The sequence below is a fragment of the Heptranchias perlo genome, chromosome 2 (assembly GCF_035084215.1).
Source record: "Heptranchias perlo isolate sHepPer1 chromosome 2, sHepPer1.hap1, whole genome shotgun sequence".
Classification (NCBI taxonomy): Eukaryota; Metazoa; Chordata; class Chondrichthyes; order Hexanchiformes; family Hexanchidae; genus Heptranchias; species Heptranchias perlo.
Window position 1 is genome coordinate 123200052 of NC_090326.1, and position 7052 is coordinate 123207103.

Sequence of the window (7052 nt, forward strand, 5' to 3'; positions counted from 1 at the left end):
CAAACTAGGATTTAAACGCACACCCACTAGGTTTCCCTGACTAACACTCCCTGAGTATTAAGATTTAAACGCACACCCACTAGGTTTCTCTGACTAACACTCCCTGAGTGGTCACAGAATAGAAAGGATATTATATTACCCGGAAAGGAGAGATAATACTGGCCAGGCAATTCATTCTCTCTCTCTCGACGTCGTCTCTACGTCCCTGACGTAGGGTCCCTACTTCCACGATGGTTAGTCTCCGGAGTCTCCCTCAAAAACACTCACTCACACTGGCACCAAGCCTGCAATGCTTCAGTTTTAACTCCAAGTCTGTCTTTCCGAATGATGCTGTCTTCTCCGGTTGGCTTAAAATTCCTTGAGTGGTCTGTGTCATCCCCTGATTGGCTCCGTTCCAAGGGGCTAGGTAGCATCACCTCAATACTCCTTTTCTAAATAAGGCCTGGTGTCTCATCAAAGCTCCTTTGTCCCTCTAAGAAGCGAAACGAATTCAAACCGGTTCTGGCCAGTTCAGACCAGTGACTGAACTCCAGGTCACCTCAGTTCAAAAGTCAGTGTCTTTGTTAGCACTTCGAATTAACCTCAGTAGTTTTCTGCAGCCCCGGGCCAACACTATGACAACAATTTGAATTGTATTTTCTGATTTATGATTTCCTATTCCTCACAAGCTAAAAATTTAATGTGTATTTCTGGTCCTTCTAGGAAGTGGACTCAGTATTGTTGCAATAAAATATAGTCAGATTTCAATACCAAAAGGCCAGATGTGCCAAGCAATTTTTCCCATATTTTATTACATATTCAATTTGAGATTTTCATGTAGAATTTGAGCAGAATCAAAAAAGAGCAACAAACAACCAAAACATTGTAGCAGTTATTTCAGTTTGTTAGAACTCAAATACAATATCTTCCTGGGAATGGAAATTTCATTCGGAATTTCTCCTTAATACACACAGTATATCTGGATCGTGGTTTAGCTAATGGGAGTGCTTTTCAATCCACAAATCTTTACACTCAAACCCATTTATACATGTGTGAACAATTAATGACACCTGTGCAGGAAAACTATGCAGATGAGCAACTACATCTTTGACTGAATATTAATTATAGACATTGGTCCAGACATGTTTATTTCACAAATGAGACACTGATGAATCATTGGGCAATCTAATCCAATCTGGCTTGAACTAAAACCAGGTTGAGATTTTTACAGATTGCCAAATTGTTCACCCTAATTGGAATAAATGTGTGTTGATGAAGACACAAACTGACCCTTTTGAAATATTAGCCTGTACTCCTATAAGTATATATAAACTATGTTTTGTTTTTTGTTAGGCTTTATTTAAATTATTGCCAGATGTATAAAACAGTCCAGTAAGTTGTTAAATGCTTCTTCAAAATATGCTAAAAGATAAATGTAGTTTCTGATTGAATCTTAGTATGAACATCAGTAATTCTTATTGTTATATTTGTAGACTATTTGAAAAATCTGTACACAGTTCCTTATCTACGTTAGTGTGTTATTACTAGAGCTTTAACTTTATATAAATTATGTTCTTGATCTGATACTATTGGAGTCTGACATTTTTTTTCCATTTTGGTATATTATATGTAATGGTAATTTTAAAAAAAATAATTTTCATTTTAAACTTATATATATAACAAATTGAGATATTAATTTTACTATCAGAAATTCATATACAGACTGCACCAGCTGCCTCCACCTCAGCATCTCAGAAAGAACAAAGTGGGAAAATGACATTCAGCCCATCAAACATAGTGCTTCTCCAGACCATGTAAAACCTACCCGATCGATAGACTCTGTGGCACTTATTTAATTGCCTGAGGGGCAAGATCTGCATAAATTCTTATTGACGCCAAAGGTAATCATGCAAAAGTCTAGATTAATTATCCATCCCCACAACTCCGCTATTCAATCCCGACTGATTGTTTTCCACAGATGACACCTCCTTAGTTCCAGCAACCCAGGAACCATCATGCTCCATGAAGTAAATGATTATTTGTACTTGTCTCCACAATTTACTATACCTTTTCCAATCAATTATTCAGGGAATTAATTGACATAGCATTCACTGTTTTTCCTGGGTGTTGGTTCAACATATTCACTACTCTGTGGGGGTAAAGTGGGTATAAGAACTTCTTGGGCTGAATTTTAACCCCCAAGAACGGGTGAGTTGGGGATGGGTGTGTAGTAAAAATACTCCATTTTTGGAGTGGGACTGCATCCCGGCTCCAATGTGCCTACTTCTGGGTTTGACCCAGATGCGTTTGGCTCCGTGCACACTTCTGAAACCCAGAAGTCCCGCCAGCACTTAAAGCCAGCGAGACGATATTTAAAGGGCCAATTTAGGTCTTTAAAGTACTTAATCCTGTTAACTTTTTGTGTAATGAGTTACACAAACCATTTTAACTTCTCCTGAATGTGTCATCCGTGGCCTCTGAAACACGCCATGGAAACGGAGGCGAGTTGCAGCCAACCCTCATTTGGACCTTTAAACCAGTGATTGACACATGTGAAGAAAAGGTGAGTTTTTGCAGCAGGGCAATCAGTTCTCTCAGACAAGCCTTTGACTGGGAGTTCTTTGTGTTTAGACTGAGATTTCTTTGTTCACATTCAGAATTCTTGTATTCAGACATATTTACCTACTTTTTGGACCCCCCCAAATTAACAACATCAGAATGGGGGGGGTGCAATGGACTTATTCTACAGTGTGCCACAAGGACCTGCAGAGAAGCAGAGAGGGGACCAATGGAGGGGCAGAGGTCACAGGAGGCACTACCCACGTGAGAGGTTCTACAAATAGATGCTGAGCTTCCTGGATCTCTCCGAGGAGCAGTGCCTACACAGGCTCAGATTGAGTCGCCAGGTGGTCGCAGACATCTGCATGCTTGTTCATGCAGAGCTGCTCCCGGCTGGGCCTGGTGGTTATGCATTGCCTGTCACAGTTAAAGTCACCACTGCCCGGAATTTCTTCGCCTCCAGATCTTTCCAGGGCGCCACCAGTGACATCACCAGGGTCTCTCAGTTGTTTGCACATAAGTGTATATGACAGGTCACGGATGGCTTGTTTGCCAGGGCAAACTTCCCCTGCGACGGCATCAGCCAGACTGAGAGGACAGTGGGTTTCCACTCTCTGGCTGGCTTCCCAAGGGTGCAGGATGCAATTGATTGCACACATGTAGCAATCCGAGGACCTGCACATGAGCCAGGACTGTTCATCAACTGAAAGGGATATCACTCCATCAATGTGCAGCCAGTTTGCAACCACCGGAAGAGGTTTCTGCAGGTGTGTGCCAAGTTCCCTGGTAGCTGCCATGATTCTTTCATTTTGTGCGAGTTCAACATCCCGGCCCTCTTCCACGCACAAGACAGACTTAACGGCTGGCTCCTTGGAGACAAGGGATAACCCCGGCCGAAGTTGCTCATGATACCTCTGAGAAACCCCACCAACGAGGCACAGCAGCGGTACAACAACAGTCACATCACCAGGTCTGTCATTGAACAAGCCATTGGAATGCTGAAGATGCGCTTCAGGTGCCTGGATCGATCTGGGGATCCCTTCAGTACTCACCAGTGAGGGTGTGCAGAGTAATAGTCGTGTGTTATGTCCTGCACAACATCACTCAACAGAGAGGGCTACAGGTGGAGGAGCTCTAATGCGCTCATGAAGCATCCGCATCTGCCGGCAACATTGAAGAAGACGATGATGAGGAGGACGATGACGAAGATGGGTAACACTTCGGCAGAGCAGCGGTACACATGGCTGCTCGTGATGCCAGGGAGTCACTCATGTCTAATAAGTTCTCATAAGGAGATCTGCAAAATGAAGATAGTGAACTACTCAGACCGCCTGGAACAACAACCACCAACACCAGCAGCCCCCCATCCACTTGCACAAAACAGTCCTTCAACCACATACACCCATTGTAAGCGCGCCCAATGGGTGGCATCAAGACTTGGCATTGATGATGAAACACATGAAAGGGCGTTTTCACAAAAGGGACTCAAGAATGGACAAGACGTGGCAGTGGTGGTGACAATTATAACATTTAATGTGCATGTAAGAAAAAACAAAGAGAAATGAAAAACATGACATTTAGTCAGACACCTTTTGCATACCCTTGGTGATCACAAAACCTTCACCTTTCTATTCCTACCACTTCTACGTGGTGAATCCCTTGTGGCTTCAGCAGAGGTAGTTGCAGGTTGCTTAGGTCCCTGCCCTGACTGTTGAGATGCTCTCAGCCTACGCCCTCTGGGTTTTGGAGCCCATGAGGGCCCCGCCAAAGGCTGCTCCACCTGCACCTGTGCAGGGGCACACTTGACCATCTGGAGAGGAGGTAGCATTGCGGGTACTGGTTGTGGGGGGTCGTAACAGATGAGACGTGGGAGCACTTTGAGTCAAGTCCCCACTTCCATGTCCCCTTTCACCATCATCCCTCCAGGGCCATGGCCACACCACTCCTACCACTCTGCTGGACAACAGGTTGGAGCATATCCGTGATGTGTTCTAAGGCCCCTGCTAAAGTATCTGTGGCAGAAAAGTTGGCATCCTGAGTCCGCGCAGCTGTTATTATGGCCTGAATGGGCTCATTTGTGAGCCGTGCTTGAAGCTCAATGGAGGTCGCCATTCTCTCCACCGCAGACATTCCCGCACTTACCTGTGCCACCAGTCCACTAATGCTGGAGTTGGACTCCTCCATCGTTTCCGCTATTGTGGAGAGTGTGTGTGGCACGTTTGCCAGTACCTCGCAAAGGTGCAGCTATAACTCTATTATTCTCAATCTCAACGATGGCCCCCGGGGTTCAGCATCTGCGTCCAGCTGAGCAGAGCTTGGCCCTGCCATCAGTGTCTGCTTGTGCTCACGTGTGAGTGGTGAATCACCAGGTGACAATCCAACTATCTGCCTAACAGGACCCACCGAAGTGCGAGTATCTGCGCTGGTGGATGGCTGGATATGATATGACGGTGCACCTTCACAGGAATGGAGCTCCTCTGAGGAATCGCCCTCTTCCATGGCGCCTGCCTCTTCATCAATCCTTGAAAGCCTTGGAAGAGAACATAAAGCAATATTAAGAATCGTCACAGAAGTTATTTTGCAATGAGCATACTGAGGTGTGCAACAGGTCAATCATTGATAACATCAATTCATGATGTGTGTGAAGGATGTTAAAGTTCTGTCACCAGACCTTTGTGGGGTGCCAGTCTCGGCATCTCCGACGGCCAGGCATTCGACTAAATGGCTGAGCTCCAAGGCTTCCTCCTCCCTCTCTGTCAGGGCCACTCCAGTCCGACTCCTCTCTCGTGCATTTTGCACTCTCTTCTACAAGGGGAGAAAGAACAGACGTGTGAGTGATTGAGTGTGATGGGGTCACCTGATGGAAGCATTGCTCTGGATCAGGCTGCCATTGAAATAGATGCATCAGAGGATAAATATCAGACAGATTCATGACATTGCATCAGGATTGGGGTGAGTGGGAGTGGTGGGTTCACAAATGGGGAGGTGAGGAAGTGCACAGAAAGTGATAATGAGACTTAAGTGGGTGTGAGGAGTGATGTGGAGTCGGCTTGGCAGGACAGAGTGGGGGGGGGGGGGCGGTGGGTAATGTGCACCACAGGATTAGGAGAATCAGTAACTGTACTCACTTTTCCTGACCTGGTTAGGTTATTAAAGTGCATTGAACCTGTGTCCTTGCCACAGTGGTCCTGCTGCTCAGCTCCTCTGACACCTCGAGCCAGGCTTCCTTGGTGGCAGAGGCAGGGCGCTTCCTCCTATCAGCCAGGTACAATGTATCCCTCCTGAACCTCGCACTGGCCAGTAGCAACTCCAATGAAGAGTCACTGAACCGGCATGCTGTCCTCGTCCTTTGCTGCTCCATTTCTTCAAATTCCTCCTTTCTCCCTCAAAATCCATGGTTGCAATGGCTGTTTAAATACTCCAGCTCCCAGCACGTCATTCAGGTGCGCAGTATACCAGCTGCGCAGCTTGGAGACACGAAACCTAGTCGCGATCGCTCGAGCCAACACGTGCAAAAATTTTCCGGGTTTCCCACGCGACTATTCACCCTCCCACTGAATTCCCGCCGCCATGTTAAAATTTACCCCCTAATCTCTGGTCTCACTCAAGGGTAGTTAATTTCCAAACTTTGTCCTCTAGTTCACTGGTCACGGTTTAAGTTAAAAAGCTTGCTTAGTATTTTAAAGACTTGGATTATATCTCTCTTCAGCCGTCTTTACCATACTGAAAATAAGTTCAATTCTATGAGTCACTGTTCACAATTCAGAGCTCCAAGTTTTTTCTCTTGGCACTTTTCAATGCATCAGTGCATTTTTGAAGTTAGGTTACCAATAGCTGTCCACACAATATTCCAAATGTTCCTCACTAGTGAGCTGTAGAAGGTTAGATTGACGTCTTTTAATTTGCTATTGTGACAAAAATGAAGTGTTATTTGTTTAGTTTTAGTTTGGTAGTTGGCTTTTAAATCCAATTGTTATGTTTAACAGCCAGCTAGGCCAAAATCTTTTACAAAGCCTAACTTGATAGTATTGCAATTTCAGGCTAGAGAGAAGAATGATTCAAACTTAAAAAATAATATGTAATTGGTTCAGCTTGAAAATGACTGACAGTTCCTTTTTAAATTTCAATGGTCAGATAGTAATAATGCAAGAAGTCCAGGTAACACTTTTCTGAGATATAAACAAGTTGTTCTGTTTAAATGCAAGAGTCTGTTTGAAAATCTCAGAGAAAGAAATCTATAAGGATAAGAAGAATAAAACTGGACAGACTACTCCACTGCGACCTAGGCATCAAATTCAGACACGACGAAGGCACATCCAGCCCAGTTGACCATCTTCACTAACATCTGGGGACTGGTGATGAAGTTGGTAGAGCTGTCCCACAGACTAGTCAAGCAACAGACTGACATAGTCATACTCACAGAATCGCATCTATCAGCCAACATCCCAGACTCCTCCATCACCATCCCTGGATATGTTCTGCCTCACCAGCAGGCCAGACACACCTGAGGTGGG